The sequence below is a fragment of the Prionailurus bengalensis genome, chromosome C1 (genome assembly GCF_016509475.1).
Source record: "Prionailurus bengalensis isolate Pbe53 chromosome C1, Fcat_Pben_1.1_paternal_pri, whole genome shotgun sequence".
NCBI classification, from domain to species: Eukaryota; Metazoa; Chordata; class Mammalia; order Carnivora; family Felidae; genus Prionailurus; species Prionailurus bengalensis.
In genome coordinates, this window is record NC_057345.1 from 188,096,030 (window position 1) to 188,116,065 (window position 20,036).

Here is a 20,036-nt window from a genome sequence, read left to right on the forward strand (position 1 = left end):
CTGCTTTGGTGGTCACAAACTCCTTTAGGTTTTGTTTATCTGGGAAACTCTTTATCTCTCCTTCTGTTTTGAATGACAGCCTTGCTGGATAAAGAATTCTTGGCTGCATATTTTTCCAATTCAGCTTGTTGAATATATTCTGCCACTCCTTTTTCTGTGCACAGATAATGATGCGAGACTTGAGCCCACAAACTGTGAGATCATGACTTGAGCCTAAGTCAGATGATTAACCGACTGAGCCACCCAGGTGCCCCTTATTTTATTTTATTGTTTTATTAGTTATTTTTCTCCCTCCAAAATGACAAAATGAAGGAATTCACCCCAAAAGAAAGAACAGGAAGAATTGACAGCCAGGGGCTTAATCAACGCAGATATAAGCAAGATGTCAGAACTAAAATTTAGAATCACGATAATAAGAATGCTAGATGCGGTTGAAAAAAGCATAGAGTACCTTTCTATGGAGATAAAAGAAGTAAAATCGGGTCAGGATGAAATTAAAAACGCTATAACCAAGATGCAATCTTGAATGGATGCAACAGGGGCAAGGATGGACGAAGCAGAGCAGTAAATCAGTGATATAGAAGACAAAATTATGGAGAATAATGAAGCAGAAAAAAGAGGGAAACTAAGGCGAAAGAGCATGATACAAGAATTAGAGAAGAACTCAGTGACTTATTAGAAAGGAATAACATCCTAATTATGGGAGTCCTGGAAGATAAAGAGAGAGGAAAAGGGGTAGAAGATTTTATGAGCAAGTAATAGCAGAAAACTTTCCTAATCTGGGGAAAAACAGACATCAAAATCCAAGAAGCACAGAGAACTCCCATTAGATTCAACAAAAACTGACACTCAACAAGGCATATCATAGTCAAAGTCATCAAATACACAGACAAGGAAAGAATTATGAAAGCAGCAAGGGAAAAGAGTCCTTAACCTATAAGGGAGGAGAGATCAGGTTTGCAGCAGACCTATCCACAGAAACTAGGCAGGCCAGAAAGGAGTGACAGGATATATTCAATGAGCTGAATCAGAAAAAATATGCAGCCAAGAATTCTTTATCCAGCAAGGCTGTCATTCAAAATAGAAGGAGAGTTAAAGAGTTTCCCAGAAAAACAAAAACTAAAGGAGTTCATGACCACTAAACCAGCCTGGCAAGAAATTTTAAGGGGGACTCTCTGAGGGGAGAAAAGATGAAACAAAATAAAATAGACCAGAAGCAAAAAGACTAGAAAGGACCAGAGAACACCACCAGAAACTCCAACACTACAGGCAACACAATGACACAAAATTCATATCTTTCAGTGCTCACTCTAAATGTCAATGGACTAAACCCTCCAATCAAAACACATAGGGTAACAGAATGGATAAGAAAACAAACATTTATCTGCTGTTTACAAGAGACCCATTTAGGACCTAAAGTCACCTTCAGATTGAAAATAAGGGGATGGAGAACCATCTATCATGCTAATGGTCACCAAAAGAAAGCTGGAGTAGCCATACTCATATCAGACAAACTAGATTTTAAAGTAAAGACTGTAATAAGAGATGAAGAAGGGCATTACATCATAATAATGGGTCTATCCACCAAGAAGACCTAACAGTGGTAAACATTTATGCCCCCAATGTGAAACACTCAAATATATAAATCGATTAATCACAAACAGAAAGAAACTCATTGATAATAATGCCATGATAGTAGAGGACTTCAACAACCCACTTATAGCAATGGACAGATCATCTAAGCAGAAAATCAATAGGGAAACAGTGGCTTTGAAATGACACACTGGACTGAATGGACTTAACAGCTATATTCAGAACATTTCATCTGAAAGCAGCAGAATACACATTCTTCTCGAGTGCACATAGAACATTCTCCAGAATAGATCACATACTGGGACACAAATCAGCCCTCAACAAGTACAAAAAGACTGAGATCATACCACACATATTTTCAGACCATAAGGCTATGAAACTCAAAATCAACCACAAGAAAAATTTGGAAAGACCATGAATACTTGGAGATTAAAGAACATCTTACTAAGAATGAATGGGTTAACCAAGAAATTGAAGAGGAAATTAAAAAATACATGGAAGTCAATAAAAATGATAACACCACAGCCCAAAACCTCTGGTATGCAACAAAGGCAGTCATAAGAGGAAAGTATACAGCAATCAGGCCTTCCTAAAGAAGGAAGAAAGGTCTCAGATACACAACCTAACCTGACACCTTAAAGAGGTGGGAGGTAAAAAACAGCAAATAAAGCCCCAAACCAGCAGTCGATGGGAAATAATAAAGATTAGAGCAGAAATCAATGATACCAAAATAATAAAAAAAAACAAAAACAAAAACAAAAACACAATAGAACAGATCAATGAAACCAGGAGCTGGTTCTTTGAAAGAATTAACAAAATTGATAACCCCCTAGCCAGACTGGTCAAAAAGAAAAAGGAAAGGACCCAAATAAATAAAATCAAGAACGAAAGAGGAGAGATCACAACCAACACAGCAGAAATAAAAAACAATAATAAGAGAATATTATGGGCAGTTATATACCAATAAATTGGGCAACCTGGAGGAAATGAACAAATTCCTAGAAACATATAAACTACTAAAACTGAAACAGAAAAAAATAGGAAACTTAAACAGACCCATAACCAGTAAAGAAATTGAATTAGTAATAAAAAAAATCTCCCCAAAAACAAGAGTACAGGGCCGGATGGCTTTCCAGGGGAATTCTACCAGACATTTAAAGAAGAGTTAACACCTAATCTTTTGAAGTAGTTCCATAAAATATAAATAGAAGGAAAACTTCCAAACTCATTCTACAAGGCCAGCATTACCTTGTTCCAAAGCCAGACAGAGACCCCCATAAAAAGGAGAACTACAGACCAATTTCCGTGATGAATAACTGGATTCAACAATACATTAAATGAATTATTCACCATGATCAAGTGGGATTTATACCTGGGATGCAGAGCTGGTTCAATATCTGCAAATGTGATACATCACATTAATAAAAGAATAAGAATCACATGATCCTCTCAATAGATTCAGAGAAAGCATTTGACAAAATACAGCATCCTTCCTTGATAAAAACCCTCAAGAAAGTAGGGATAGAAAGACCATACCCCAAGATCGTAAAAGCCACATACAAAGGACCCACCGGTAATATCCTCAATGGGGAAAAACTGAGAGCTTTCCTTCTAAGGTCAGGATCACAACAAGGATGTCCACTCTCACCACTGTTACTTAATGTAGTATTGGAAGTCTTAGCCTCAGCAATCAGAAAACACAAAGAAATAATAGGCATCCAAATCAGCAAGGAGGAAGTCAAACTTTCAGTCTTTGCAGATGACATGATACTCTATGTGGAAAACCCATGAAATTCCACCCAAAAAACTGCTAGATACATGAATCCATGATACATGGATTCCACAAAGTTGCAGGATATAAAAATCAATGCACAGAAATCAGTTGCATTTCTATTCACCAATGACGAAGTGGCAGAAAGAGAAATCAAAGAATCAATCACATTTACAATTGCACCAAAATACCTAGGAATAAACCTAACCAAAGTTATGAAAAATCTATACACTGAAAATTATAGAAAGAAATTGAATAAGACACAAAAAAATGGGAAATTGTTCCATGTCCATGGATTGGAAGAGCAAATATTATTAAAATTTTGATACTACTCAAAGCAATCTACATATTCAAAGCAATCCCTATCAAAATAACACCAACATTATTCACAGAGCTAGAACAAACAATCCTAAAATTTCTATGGAACCAGAAAAGACCCCGAATAGGCAAAGCAATCCTGAAAAAGGAAACCAAACCTGGAGGCATCACAATACCAGACTTCAAGATCTATTACAAAGCTGTAGTCATCAAGACAGTATGGGACTGGCACAAAAACAGACACACAGATCAATGGAACAGAAAAGAAAGCCCAGAGATGGATTCACAAATGTATAGCCAACTAATCTTTGACAAAGCAGGAAAGAATATCCAATGGAATAAAGACAGTCTCTTCAGCAAGTGGTGCTGGGAGAACTGGACAGCGACATGCATAAGAATGAACCATACACAAAAATAAACTCAAAATGGATGAAAGACCTCAATGCAAGACAGGAAGCCATCAGAATCCTTTAGGAAAAGGCAGGCAAAAACCTCTTTGATCTTGACTGCAGCAATTTCTTACTCAACATGTCTCTGGAGGCAAGGGAAACAAAAGCAAAAATGAACTATTGGGACCTCATCAAGATAAAATATTCTGCATGGTGAAGGAAATAATCAGCAAAACTAAAAGGCAACCAACGGAATGGGAGAAGATATTTGCAAATGATATATCAGATAAAGAGTTAGTATCCAAAATCTATAAAGAATTTAACAAACTCAACACCCAAAAATCAAATAATCCAGTGAAGAAATGGGCAGAAGACATGAATAGACACTTTTCCAAAGAAGACATCCAGATAGCTAACAGACATGTAGAAAAATGCTCAATATCTCTCATCATTAGGGAAAAACAAATCAAAACCACAATGAGATACCACTTCACACCTGTCAAAATGGCTAAAATAACAACTTAGGCAACAATAGATGTTGGCGAGGATGCAGAGAAAGAGGAACCCTTTTGCACTGCTGGTGAGAATGCAAACTGCTGCAGCCACTCTGGAAAAAAGTGTGGGGGTTCCTCAAAAACTTAAAAATAGAACTACACCATGACCCAGCAATTGCACTACTAGGTATTTATCCAGAGGATACCGGTGTGCTGTTTTGAAAGGGCACATGAACCCCAATGTTTATAGCAGTGTTATTGACAATAGCCAAGGTATGGAAAGAGCCCAAATGTCCATCAACTGATGAATGGATAAAGAATGGAATATTACTTGGTGATCAAGAATGAAATCTTGGCATTTGCAATAACGTGGATGGAACTAGAGTGTATTATGTTAAGTGAAATTAGTCAGAGAAAGACAAATATCAAATGACTTCACTCATAGGTGGAATTTAAAATACAAAACTGATGTACATAAGGGAAGGGAAGCAAAAAAAAATATAAAAACAGGGAGGGAGACAAAACATAAGAGACTCTTAAATACAGAGAACTAAACTGAGGATTGCTGGAGATGTTTTGGGTGGGGTGATGGGCTAAATGCGGAAGAGGCATGAAAGAGGACCCTTGCTGGGATGAGCACTGGGTGTTATATGTAGGTGATGAATCACTGGATTCTACTCCTTAAATCATTATTGCACTATATGCTGAGTTGGATGTAATTATAAAAAACTAAATTTTAAAAAAATGGGCCAAAGACCTTCATGGACATCTCACCGAAGAAGACATACAGATGGCAAATAAGTATATGAAAAGATGTTCCACAACATATGTCATCAGGGAAATGCAAATTAAAATAACAATGAGATATCACTACACTCTCATTACACCAAATGTTGGCAAGGATGTGGAGCAACAGAAACTCTCATACATTGCTGATGGGAATACAAAATACCAGCACTTTGGGAGAAGTTTGGTAGTTTCTTGTCGGAGAACAAGAAGCTGGAGGCACCATAAGAATGTCCTGAAGGAAAGGGACAGAGCAGCAAGAAACTGAAAGCAGTTTCATTCCCAGGATGGAAGGCTGCCCAGACTGCTCGTTCTCTCCAGAAGGACATCATACGGGTGCTAGGCCTGGGGATAAGAATGTTTTTTTCTGGTGCCAGATGTACTCATGACCCAGTATGGAATACACTGCAGGTGCATGACTTGTCAAAATGCCATATACTATGTTGTATGTGCTTGCTGTCATCAGACAGTTTGCAAAAATAAAAGAGGATTGAGCCAGGGGACCGATGGCTTCGGCTCCTGGAGAATCTTAGCCCCCTGCTTTCTAATTCTCTCGTCACTGCACCTTTAGGACCTGTCTCTCTACAGTTTCTTATAAAACCAAGCATACTCTTGCCATACAATCCATAAATCCTTCTTGGTATTTACTCAAAGGAGTTGAAAATTTACATCCACATGAAAACCTGCACATAGATGTCTAAACAGCTTTATTCATAATTGCTAAAACTTGGAAGCAACAAAGTGTTCTTCAGTAGACATATGGATAAATAAACTGTGGTCATGAAAAGACATGGAGGAACCTTAAATGCATATTACTAAGTTAAGGAAGCCCATTTGAAAAGGCTACATATGATTCCAACTCTCTGACATTCTAGAAAAGACAAAACTATGGAGACAATAAAATGATCAGTAGTAGCAGTATCTCTATATGGAGTGGGAGTGAGGGGCACTCTATTCTCAATATAGCTACTTCTAGTTAACACTAGTCAACAGGTCTCTCTGATAGGGCTCTAGAGTTGGACTCCCTGCTTTTGAACCCAATCTCTTCCAATTATTACCTACATGACTTTAACCTCTGGTTACTTAATTATTCTGCCTCTATAACCCTCAGTTTTTTTCAGTAATAAAATGAGGATAATAGTTCTGCAGAGAATAACATGAATTGATCTGTATAAACAGCATATTAATATTCCCATGATAAAATAGTAGCTACCATGTACTGCATGCCTATTTTCAAATGGTAGCTCCCCTTGTCAAAATATCTTTGCAGGCTCTAGGAGGGGATATGTGCGTGATAGCTTCTCCACTGGAGTCTGCCCTGAGCCATGGGGAAACAGCCCTATTTCTAAATTCAGTGTTACATACTAAAGCAGTATGTACTCTTCGATGTCTGACTTCTTGTCATTAGCACAATGATTTCTTTCCTAACATTTTATTTTTAATGTTCAGTCAAAAAGAAAGGAAAACCAGAGTGTCTGAACATTTGCTTTGTGTTGCAAAAGGGCTCCTTGCTGTGGGGCAACAGCATGGAAATAGGTCATCTCAAGTAAGGAACAGCAGCAGTATGACTCGGAAATGCCACATCTGTGTCAGCGTCTCCCTCCAGGCCTGGGACATCACTGAACCAGTTGGTGGCATTAGGCTCTGATTATTTTTCTCTCCTCTGACCTTGACTCTCTCTGTCATACTCTGTACTCAACACATTCCTTTAGTGCTTCATGAAGGCAGATGACAGATAGAACTCTAACAGACCATAAGAGAAATCAGATGGACAAGGAAACTAAAGAAATACAGTAGAGGGATGTGTGATCACTGAAACAAAACATAATTGAATCCTGGTTGACAAAAAGAAGGGGGTCAAGGACAGAGTCAATATTTAAGGGGAAAACAAAGGACAGGAACTCTACCTATAAAGAGACTGAGATGGAATGACCAGAAATGTGGGAGGTTCATCTGGAGAGAGTGGGCTCCTTTAAGCAAAGGAAGAAAGGGTTTCAATAAGTGGGGAAGGGGGCAGGTCAAATATGTCCAACTAAGATGAGGTATGCCTGTTGGATTAGGAAACTTCAACAATCTTTTCCCACTCCACTTTGGAAGCTCTGGCAACCAGGCCTTTCCTTTGCAGATGAGAGGTTAAAAAATTCCTCTTGCTAAATCTGAACAATCTAAAGGAAAAATATGAAAATACTGACAATGGAAGTTCCCCAAGGAAATAGCTCAACCAGATTATCCAGTGAGATGATCAGAATGGATTAGACCCATTTAGAAGCTCAGAGCTTCCCATCCACTTTTGTTTGCCTATTTGTTTTACTTATTTATTTTTAAAATTTTATTATTTATTTTTATTAAAGTGTTTTATTTATTTTTGAGAGACAGAGAGAGTAAAAGCAGGAGTGGGGGAAGGGCAGAAAGAGAGGGAGACACAGAATCTGAAGTAGGCCCCAGGCTCTGAGCTGTCAGCACAGAGCCCAACACAGGGCTTGAACCAAGGAACTGTGAAATCATGATCTGAGTCGAAGTTGGAAGCTTAACCGAATGAGCCACCGAAGTGCCCCAAAAGTTTATTTACTTTTGAGAGAGAGCGTACAAGTGCGCACGCACATACACACACACGGAAGGGGCAGAGAGAGAGAGAGGGAACGAGAGAATCCCAAGCAGGCTCAGCACTATCCGTGCAGAGCCCAACAAGGGGCTCAATCTCAGGAACCATGATATCATGACCTAAGCTGAAATCAAGAGTCAGTTACTTAAATGACTGAGCCACCCAGGTGCCCCTGCCTGTTTGTTTTAAAATCAACTTTATCAACGTGTAGTTTACATAAATAAATACATTTATTTAAGGTGTACAGTTTAATGACTTTTGACAAATATATACTCCCATGTAACTACCATCCAATCAGTGTACAGAATATTTCCATCACCCCAGGATTTTTCTTATCCCCCTTTATAATCAACACTTTCAGGCAAACACTGATTTACTTTCTGTCACTAGAGATTTGTTTTTTTCTGTTCTAGAATGTCATATAAATAAACTATGTAGTACTTTATGTACTGTAAAAGAAATCATACTTGTACATTTTGTGTGTCTGGATTCTTTCACTCAGCACAATATTTTCTTCCCAAACCTTTCAGTTAAAAAAATGTTCAATCATAAAGCAAAACTGAAAGAATTTTACAGTAAACACCCATATACCTACTACTAGATTATACTACAATTGACTCTTGAACAATGTGGGGGATTAGAGGTACCAATCACCCATGCAGTCATTAGTATGCACCCATGCATACTATTAGTAGTTAAGTTTTTGACTCATCAAAAACTTAACTACTGTTGACCAGAAGCCTTACCAATAACATAAACCGTTGATTTCTTTCAATAAACTAAGCTAAAGAAAATGTTATGAAGAAAATCGTAGGGAAAAGAAAATACATTTATAGTAGTATGCTAAAAAAATCTGCATATGTGAACCTGCACAGTTCAAAGGTCAAATGTTTTAGATTCTACTATACTTGTTTTAACACATCCTTTTGTTCATTCTTCAATCCATCTTATTTTTTGATGTATTTTAAAGACATCAGTACATTTCCCCTAAATAATTTAGCTTGCATATCAGGCATAATTATCCATGTCGTTGCATGAATCTTTGGCTTATTTCTTTTTACTGCTAAGTAGTATTTCCATTGCATGGATATACTGCAATGGTTTATGCATTTGTCTATTGATGGAATTTTAAGTTGTTCCCAATTTGGGGTTATTATAAGTAAAGCTGCTGTGAATGTTCATATACAAGTCTTTGTACAGATACATGCTTTTATTTATCTTGAATAAGTACTTAAGAGTACTTTTGTGGGGTCATATGATAAGTATACTTTATAATAAGTAGCCAAACTGTTTTCCAAGTGGTACCATTTTACATTTCTGCTAGCATTGTATTAAAGTTGAAGTTGTTCCATATTCTCGCTGATACTTTGTATTGTCAGTTCTTTTGATTTTAGCCATTCCAGTAGGCTTTTAATTTGCATTTCCCTAATAATTATTGGTATCAAGTATCATTTCATGTACTTATTGGCAATTGTTTTGTAAAGTGTCTATTCAAATCTTTGGCGTATTTAAAAAAAAAATTTTTTTCAACGTTTATTTATTTGTGGGACAGAGAGAGACAGAGCATGAACGGGGGAGGGGCAGAGAGAGAGGGAGACACAGAATAGGAAACAGGCTCCAGGCTCTGAGCCATCAGCCCAGAGCCTGATGCGGGGCTCGAACTCACGGACCGCGAGATCGTGACCTGGCTGAAGTCGGACGCTTAACCGACTGCGCCACCCAGGCGCCCCATGGCGTATTTTTTAAAAAATTTTTTTTTATTTAAAAAAATTTTTTTAACGTTTTATTTATTTTTGAGACAGTGAGAGACAGAGCATGAACAGGAGAGGGTCAGAGAGAGGGAGACACAGAATCTGAAAACAGGCTCCAGGCTCTGAGCTGTCAGCACAGAGCCCGATGCGGGGCTCGAACTCATAAACCTGCATCAAAATCAAGAGTCGGATGCTTAACCAATTGAACCACCTAGGTGCCCCCTTTTCCATTTAATATTATTATTTACATAGTTGGATTTGCATGTGCCATTTTACTTTTACTTTTTGTTTTCTATATGTCTCATGCCTTTTCTGTCCCTTTATATCTCCTTTACTGCTTCCTTTTGCATTAAGCATATATTTTTTAATGTAGTATCTTAATTTCTTTAATGATTTTTCAACATATTTTTTAAAGTTATTTTTTAGTGATTTCTCTATGGTTTACCATTTACGTCTTAATTTACCAGAGGCAGCTGGGATTTATACTAGCTAGTTCCAATGAAATATAGAAATCTTGCTCCTACATAGCTCTATTCCCTCTTTCCTCCCTTTGTGGTATTTTGTTATATATCACATCAATTAATGTTATACATTCAAAAATACATTGGTACAATTATTACTTTACCATCTGTAGTCATTTCCTTATCCCAGTATAGCTTTGCTCCTACCCACCTCCTTTGTGCTATTATTGGCAAATATATTTCACATATATTAATTTCTCTGTTATAGGCACGATGATCCATTACATTTCTTTACACAATTGCTTTTTAAACCAATTAAGAGGAAGAGAAGAAATATTAATTTATACTATTTTCTATTTTTTTTGTTTTTTTGAATTTTTTTTGTTTTTAATTGAATTATAGTTGACATATAATATTTGTTTCAGGTGTACAACATAATGATTTGACAATTACATTATGAAATGCTCACCATAAGTATATTTACCTTTTGTCACCATACAAAGTTATTGCAATAATTTTCCTTATGCTGTACTTAGTCTGGACTTATTTCTTTTATAACTGGAAGTTTGTACTCCTTAATCCTCTTCCCTTATTTTTCCTATCAACCCACCCACTCCCCTCCTCTGGCAGCCACCAGTTTGTTTTCTGTATTTATGAGTCTGTTTCTATTTTTTTGTTTGCTCATTTGTTATGTGTGTTAGTGTTTTAGATTCCACATATAAGTGAAATCAAATCATTTGTCTTTGTCTGACTTATTTCAGCATAATACCCTCTAGGTCCATCTATGTTGTCACAAATGTTAAGATTTCATTCTTTTTTTTATGACTAATATTCTATTGTGTGTATATATATATATGTATGCATATATGTATAAACATCTTTTTCCATTCATATATTGGTGGACACTTAAGTTGACTATTGCAAATAATGCTGCAGTAAATATAGGGGTGCATATATTTTCTTGAATTAGTGTTTTAATTTTCTTTAATACCCAGTAGTGGAATTACTGGATATTATGGTATTTCTATTTTTAATTTCTGAGGAACCTCCATACTGTTTTTATTTATACTGCCTTTTATAATTTTGTAACTACTTTTTTTGGTGTTTTTTGTGTGTGAGTATTTGAATTACTGTCTGGAGTTATTTGCTTTTAGCCTAAAGAACTTCCTTTAGTAATTCTTGTAAGGCAGGTGTGCTAGCATAATTTTTTTGTTTTTGTTTGAGTATTTCACCTTATTTCCCCAATCTTATTTTCATAAGGTTGTTTTGCTGGATATAGGATTCTTAGTTGAAAGTTTTTTTTCTTTCAGCACTTTGAATATGTTTTCTCATTGCCTTTAGCCTTTATTTAGTTTTTGGTGAGAAGTTAACTATTAACCTTACTGGTATATACTTGTAAGCAAGAGTTGTTATTCCTTTGTTGCTTTCAGGGTTTATTCCTTGTCTTTGACTTTCAGCATTGTTACTGTAATGTATCTGTTTGTAGAGCTCTTTGCATTTATCCTATTTGGAATTTTTGGAGCTTCCTGGATGTGTAGGTTACAGTTTTTGAATACATTTGGGAAGCTTTTAGCTCTGATTTCTTTGTATATTTTTTCTGCTTCTTTTCATTCTCTTCTTCTGGTATTCCCATTATGCACGTGTTTGGTGTGCTCCATGGTGTTGCACATTTCTCTGAGGCTCTCTTCATTTCTCTCTGTTCTTTGGCTTGTATAATCTCCATTTCCTAGTTAGCTTATTCTTTCTTCTGCCAGTTCAAATCTACTGTTGAGCCCATAATAAAGTTATTTCCACTCCAGAGTTTCTATTTGGTTCATTTCTATAATTTCTGAGTTATGTCCCTGCTCTAGGGACTGAATATCTCTTTACTGGTATTCTCTCTTTGATATGACATTCATACTGATGAAGGAGTGTGGGCCAAGCTGAGGGCAAAATACAGGCTAACAGCACACTTCTTTCCCACCTACCCCTCCCCACCCCAGGTGGGATATGTGTGACATAATATGTAATATGTGGCTTGATGATGTGTGATACGTGGCTTATGGCCCCCTGATATATATCTGAAGGGTCTTATGACTGAGGTTTTATTAAATGATAATAAATGGTTGCCTAGCAACATCTAGCCCCTCAAGGTCCTGGAAACCTTGCTCCCAAAATACCTTAGAGACTTACTCTATCCCTGACCCCCTCCCAACCTGAGGGTATATAATGAGTTATCCATCATGACCCCTGTGACGCTCTTCTGCCCACGGGTCCTGTTCCCATGCTTTAATAAAATCACGTTTTTGCACCAAAGATGTCTTCAAGAATTCTTTCTTGGCCATTGGCTCTGGACCACTCCATGCATCACCCCCAAACTTCATCAGTACCTTTCTTCTTTAATCCTGCTTTTCTTTAGCTCTGGGAAAATATTTATAATGGCTACTTTGAATTTTTTTCTGATAAATCTGACATCAAGTTGCTCTCACAGGCAGTTTTTATTGCCTATTTTTCCAGTGTATGAGTCATACCTTCCTGTTTCCTTGCATGCTTCCTTGTTTTTTCTTTGGAAACTGGGCATTTATTACAAGTACCAACTCTGGGTGCTTATTTTTCCTCCCTCGTCCTCCTCACTTTGTTATTATTATTTGCTTGTTTATTTGTTTAGTGACTGGCTGGATTATTTTAGTAAAGTTTACTCCCCCACCCCCCTTAAATTTCTGATGTTTTTATCCTAGTATTATGGTAATTTGGCTACAGCTCTCTTTGTCTTATTTCCTGACCACACCCAGCTGTTAAACTTCAACAGTTTACTGCCTGATTGCTCTATTATTTTCAATGCTGTCCTGAGACATAAATTTCTCTATAAATGGATCCAATCAACTTCTGGGTCCTTTGAAGCAATATTTTATGAGGTCAGTGTTATTATCTGTTCTCACCCAAGGAGGGCTTCCCTCAACTGTCTTTATCTTTGGTTCTCTCTGGCAAACTAGCCAACTTACAATTTAGCCCATATCTTGAATCTCCTCACAATTGCCTAACACCAAAATCCCCAGGTTTTTGAGAGCACTGCTTGGCTTACATTTCTCCATGTTTTTGGCACATGAAATCACTTCCTTTGGGAAGAGATTTAAGCTATGTGTTTCATGGACTCCCCCCCCCCCCCCCCCCCCCCCCCCCAATTAGAGAGCCAGGGCTTTGGGGAAGAGGAAGAACAGTGGCAAACTGAGTCACATCTCTGCTCTTAGGGGCTGAACTCTAGGTAGAGGAGGGGGTAGTAACCCGAGGTCCTCTGGCTTATCTCTCTGGTCCCAACTATCACTTCTGAGGTGAGGGGGATTAGGTCCCTAGTATTCGCAGCACTCCAGCCCAAGGTAGATCCTCTATTCCATGAGTGGACTGGATGGGAGAAAAGATCCTCCATCTCTCAACCACACCTACCCAGGATTTAGCTTTAGCGTCGGGTACTAGGGCCTGGTGAGAATTGCTGACATTCTGCTCCACCCCCTGGAATTATGGGGAGAGGAGAACCTGTGTTCTTGATTGCAGCAGAGTGGGGTCTCTGCTGAGTAGAGAGGGTGAAGCGGTCCTGGTTGAAATACTACAGATTCTCACTCGCCTTTCTTATCACATTTTCATGGATTTTCTTGAATAGATATTTTTTTCATTTGCTGTTTTTCTCTCAGGACTATTTCCAAGGGTTTAAGTGATTATTTGTTGTTCGCTTGTTTTAAAATAATTTTCATCAGTATCACTGGGGAGTGGGTCATCTGAGCTCCTCATGCTGTCAGGACAGTAATCTCTTGGTGTTATTCTTGCAACTTTCCTATAAGCTTAAATTGATTTCAAGAAAAGTTAAGAAAAAAAAAGACACAGAAGACAGTGGTTTTTAGGAATAAACATTAAAATATAAAGTGCTTTTGCACTTGCGATTATTATTCATTCCCATGCATTGGTATCCAAACACTAGCAGTGTTTGCTTGCTCTTAATGACAACTAGAACTACCTTAAACAAACACCCTGGGTTCATAGCATATCCAGATATTGAGGAAGAAGACAATTTTACTTTACCTTTCAACGTTCTTTTGTCTGGTCTAAGAATTAAATTGGCATATGACAGATTAACAGACTACAAAATTTAATTACCTACCTATCAGGCAGTCAGGCAAGTGAGGCTTCTGTGTCATTCAGAGATAAGGAGAAGGGAGGGGTCAGGGGCCTGGGACCTCAAAGGGAAGGAAGACAATTCACAGGAAGATGAAAGAGAGTAAATGTTCGGTAAACAAATGTTTGCTGGGCCAGACGGAAACAATGGGAGAGAGAGAGGAATTTTAACAGACTTTGCTAAATTCTTCCCTGTCTAAAACACGTAGTTCATATTATACTATAGTTAACTATGTTGATAGGTCCCTTCCTAGAGCACATCCAAATTCGTCTACACAGTTAGAGGGAGGGTCAAAGGTTCTTTCCGAGTTTCTTGAAAATAATCACCAGAACAATCCACATGCCAAAGACACATTTTGGGGTGATATTTTTTCTCCCCTGCTCAGTAATAGAGGGTATTAACAGCTGGTTGACTGTGGCACAGGAGTGTTTTAATTCAAAAGGACTCAGGGACTGGTGAATGGGGGGGCGGAGGGGGGTCTCTGGGTTTAACACAGTGAACGTCAGGCCATCAAGCTTTCTTAGCGGCTTTTCCTGGGTGAGCAAGGCCAATGGAGGCGTGACTGGGCAGGAAGGCGCCACGTCCGCTTCCAGGCTTAGGCTTTCAGTTTCCTTTCTCCATCTTGCCTACGATTTTCTGCGTCAGTGTCAGCGAAGCCTGACAGGGCAGCCTACGAAGAGACCCGCGGTGAGCAGGACGGTAAGTGCCCAGGGCTTGCTCTCCCCGCTCCCCACCCTCCCCAGATCCAAGACTCGAGGCTGGTGGGGGCGGGGGGGGGGGGCTCCCCAGCCGCCCCTCCCGCCCCTCGCAGCTACTCGCGGACTAGCTCTTCCCGGAACTGGTCTGGGGCGGGAGAAGCCAGGCAGGGGTTACGGGAAGAGGGGGCCTTCTGGCAGGTGACTCAGTCCTGTGGGGTCCTTACCTCCCGTAAGGGCAGGCACCCTCCCGGGGGCGGCTGGGGGCGGTGGCAGGGGGCGGTGGCAGCGGGACAAACCGCCTAACAAACCCGCTCCCTCGCCCTCCCCCACCCTACTTCTCAGCAGGGCCGCGGGAGGCTGCCAGGGTCCCGGGTGCTGTCCCGAGAGCCCCTACCCTCCAGCCCACGTAACCCTTGCCTAACACTGAAGCTCCAGAGGACGAATAAACGTTGCTTAAAATTGAAAGTTGCTCAATTCCTGGGGTAAACTGTTCAAAAGACTTGGCTTTTTTTCTTTCGAAAAGTTGATGAGAAAGAAGACTTTTCCTGCAGCAGTATGTATGTGTCTCCGCCGGAGTAGCTGGTCTGGCAGGAATTTTTACTTTCTCCCCATAGCCTGGTGAAGTAGGTCAGGACTGTTGTTTTTCACAGCAGTGCAATATGTATTTTGGCAAATTGCACTGAAACTTTGCGAAAGTTTGGAATGATTGGTAAGCTTTTGGTTAAGCCTTAGCTTAAACTTGTTCTCCGCTCCCCGCCTCCCCCCAAAGAACTGGGAGACGTTGAGTTCAAGATGTTATTTCTTGACTGTGTCCGGATTGGGACAGAAGGACTTGTTCTTTTTAAACATTAACAGTGGAATGCAATAGAACAAAGGCCACTGAAGTACGTTTTTGGTTCAAGGGAACAGGAAATGAGTAAGGGCGTAGGTTAGTAAGGACGCTAAATTGCCTCGAATTATTTTCATTTGTTGACACTTGAAATTTTTTACGCAATGAGACTGTAGTGCCAATAGAGAGAATATGTCAAGCATTTGGACACCGACAGACCTGGGTAATCTAAAATTTAAACTGGGCTCTGGTGGGCTTGACCTACTTTAGTTAAGATATTTCAGATAAGAGGAACAGAATTTTTGGTATTTTCCCTCTGGTGGTGCCCCTAAATAATCTTACAATAAAGTTCATTAGGAAAAAACTTGGCTTAACTCCAAAATTAAAAAGAAAAGACTCAAATTTGGAAAGGAATTTTGAATGTTTGCCATACAGAAGTTTTCCCTTTTCATGTTACCTTGTGTTTTACTTACAGCTTCTGGGATGAAGGTCCTGATTAAAATGGCCTTTTCTAACGACTTTATGTTTTAGATTTCTGTTTGTTACTGACCTTGGTACTTCTCTGTAACACTATATTACTTACTAGCTTGCACCTGCTTTAAGAAGGAGACTGAATCCGCCTGCAGGTGTGAAGTGCACCTTGCCCCCTGGAAATGGGCGTGGGTGGGTGGGAGTGTAGTAAAGGGCAGTTTTTTCAGGGTAGCAGGGGGCCTACCGCAAATTGAAACGAAGTAGTTTTTGTCCCTGGGGCGCCCGCGAGTCAGACCTTCACTCTCAGTGGGGAGGTGGGGCGTAGCCGCAGCACCCACCCAATGGGTCTCCCCCAGCAGCACGTTAATTCCCCGGAGCGCCACGTGGGCCCTTTGCTTACACAACGGAGAGTTTCGGGACAGCAGCGCATGTGCTCTCGTGGAGTTTCTTAGGTGTGGGGGGCTGAGGGTTCTCGAGCCTTAAGTCTCTTGTGGGCGGCCTGGAAGAGGCGCACAGGGGCTCAGCTGGAAGAGGCTCGCGGAAAGCCCAATGGGGAGTGCACCTGTTGATGCGTGCAACGCTCTCCTCCAGTTCCCGGAGTACTCCCGACGCGGTTTCCCCTAACGGCAGGTCCAGCACTGGTGGGTCCCCTTCCCGCCTGAGATCCAACGGGAAGAGCCGGCCTACCCGGGCATGAGTAGAATAAGAATCCTGTCCGTCTCTCCTCTCTCGACCTGCGCCCCCTTGCGGGAGTCGCCCTGGGCTCCGGGGCTGTAACTGTCCCGGATCCTGGCAGAAAAGGATTGAGCCCCTCTTGGCCCTTCCGGCCGGTTCTGGAGCCTCCTGGGGATTCATTTTACAGCAGTATAAGTCACGAGGCATGTCACTTTTTTAAATCTGAGGAACGGACTCCGTTTGGTTATTTCTTCTTTTGTAGGGCCGCAAAAGTTAATTAAAGTCGTGTTTTTGGACTCAACTGACTCCTTTCCTTTGATTCAGTGTAATCCTACAAACATTTATTGAGCTCGTATGGGCCAGGCTGAGTTCTGGGTGCTGGGGACATAGAGACGGAACTGAACTTGGTTCCTTCCCCCAGAGGCTCTCAGAGTGGTTGGGGGAGACGGAGCAGTTACCCACACGGGTAACTTGGGCTTAAGGGGCCTGGAGGGGGGCCACTGACAGGGGAGGAATGGGAGGAAGATGGTGGGGCCAGTTGGAGAAGTAATGACAGGTAACAGGGCAACATGTACTCAACGCTCATTCTTGTTTTCCGTACTATGCATCAGTGAGGTAAGAAACACTATTTCTCCTTTATGTTCAGCTTGTCACCTCCTCTCTCAAGACTTCATAACCCACCCACGAATGTTCCCTTCCTCTACATTTTCATACACTCTGTGGCTGTCTTTACACTTACCATGAATTGCACTTAACACTCTGTATCCTAATACTTTTCTTTAAAAACTTTTCAGTTAAGTTGTATTATAATTTTCTGTGTTAAAATTCATGCAGAGTAAATAGAGAAAGCTCTCAGGAGTCTGTTCCCTAAGATAACCAAAGGTTGCAGTTTAGTGTCTTTTTCAGACATTTACACACTCAAATACAGCCTTTTAAGTGTTTTTAAATATATAATTTTTTGCTCTTTTGTTTTCTTGTATGATGCTGTTCAACTGCATTTCAGAACTGTTTTTTTTTTTTTTTCTATTAACATCTCTACTTTTCTCAGATGTAATTTCACTCCCCTCTGGCATCAGTGTTTCTAATGATTTTTTTCCCCCTAATGACCACCTTTCTTGTTTCTGAGAATATGTGTATCCACAATTTACATTTAATTCATCTGCTTGCTCATATGCCCCCAGTGTTTTTTCTCCCTCAATTCTGGGTTTAGAGAAATAATTTCTTCTTTGACTTCATGTACATATGAATGAATGAATGATGAATATGTATATATTTTAATATTTTCTTTCCAGATAAAACTGCTTTTTTCTCTGATGGTCTCTGCTTTTAGCCATATTGTCTTTATTTGTCCATTTAAGTTTTTGTGCAAAACAAACAGCTTCCTCATTGTTTTCTTCTTATTCTATATATTGGGTTGTCATCTTTGATGATTCAGTACTTGTGAAAGATGTGATACAACGTTCATATATATATTCAAGATGGTTTGTGTCTTCTACATGGAACCTTTCTGCTGGAGAAATTAACTGATTTTATTTACATTAATATCTATATGCTTCAGTTTTTCAATATAATTGAAAATCCTCTTGTAGTTCCGTGCTCCAAGGTTTAAAATGTTCCCCAGGGTAATGATTTCCTTTTATCGTCTGATAAGCTTCCTTATCTACTTGTCAAGTTCTTGAGTTGTTGTTTTTGTTGTTTTTTTTTTAACTTCTTTCAGATCTTCACTTTAGCTTACTATATTTTGTTTGTTTGGTTTTGGTTTTGGACTTGAAGCTTTCAAAAAGTATAGTTTTTTAAATCAGTGATATTTGTTTTAAAGAATAAAGCACATGAAAATCTTGCGTGGATACTATCTGGTGAATGAATCAAATTCCTTGCAAGAATTGAATAAAATAAATAAATATTAAGTTAATTATTCCCTACATTCAGCATTTACTGAGCACCTGCATTTACTGAGTCTATCTTTTTCATCCGGGTTGTGAACAGGAATGCCACGGAAAGTAGAAAGAGGAACCAGGTAGGAATTGAGAAGCTGGAAACAGGTACCAGAGATAAAGATGGGGCTGAAGCAAATGAGGAATTTTAGTTTTCTTCTTCACTTTTCTTCATTTTCCAGATTTTCCTATAGCATCCAAGTAGTGCTTTTTATAATTAAAAGAAAGAATGCTATAAAAATAAGTTTAAGAGCTTTGTATCTCCGGTATTATGCACAACTTGTGATTTTGAACACGACTGTTTCCTGATGGGCTAACCTTGTCCCTTTAGCTACTAAGAATCTGTTGTATAAACTGAGAAAATATACCTATTAGGTTGAATTTGTTTAAGTTTATTTATTTATTTTGAGACAGAGAGTGCAAGCAGGGAGGAGCAGAGAGAGGGAGAGAGAGAGAGAATCCCAATGTGGGGCTCAAGCTCCCAAACCATAAGATGGGTTCTTGGAGCGCCTAGGTGGCTCAGTTGGTTAAGCATCTGACTTCAGCTCAGGTCAGGATCTCATGGTGTGTGAGTTCGAGCCCTGCATCGGAGTCTGTGCTGACAGCTCGGAGCCTGGAACCTTTTTTGGATTCTCTCTGTCTCTCTCTCTCTCTCTCTGCCCCTCCCCAGCTTGTGTTCTCTCTCTCTCTCTCTCTCAAAAATACATAAATTAAAAAAAAAAAAAAGATTTGGACTCTCGACCAACTGAGGCACCCCTAGGTTGAATTTTTAATTCAAGCTAGTCCTGTATAGATGGGCCTCAGAGAATATTTGCTAAATATTTTATTTTACTGTAGCATAACTGATACCTGGGTTGTTTCTTGACCCCCTTTTGAGTCCTTTGATGAAAACCTTGAGAAGAGGGAATGTGTATCTTCCTGATAGCAGTTGTATGGTGATAAAGAAGACACCAAACAGCCATATGATAGTGTGAGGCATTTACTACATTCATCAATTTACTCTGAGGCTTCAATTTCTTCAACAACGGCAACAGCAACAAAAACCAACAGGCAAAACTGAGTTTAAGCAGGATTCCAAATTTTAATGCTTCAGCAAAGTCTGAGTTCAGAGACCAGATCT

General features: G+C 39.5%; 1 protein-coding gene across 6 annotated transcripts in view; it reads left to right on the forward strand.

Annotated features, from left to right (window-relative positions):
* Positions 1 to 20,036, forward strand: part of CFLAR (CASP8 and FADD like apoptosis regulator) — a 71,451-nt gene that overhangs the window by 11,015 nt on the left and 40,400 nt on the right. Inside the window, exon 1 of one of the 6 annotated variants that reach the window (XM_043577466.1) lies at positions 14,815 to 15,008. The exons of 1 other annotated variant lie outside the window; for it this stretch is intronic. The gene's annotated coding sequence lies outside the window, so the exon portion shown is untranslated. Of the gene's footprint in view, positions 1 to 14,814; positions 15,009 to 17,497; positions 17,598 to 18,945; positions 19,000 to 20,036 lie in introns of those variants that run through there. 4 more of the 6 variants (XM_043577463.1, XM_043577465.1, XM_043577462.1 and 1 more) reach the window with 4 other exon arrangements.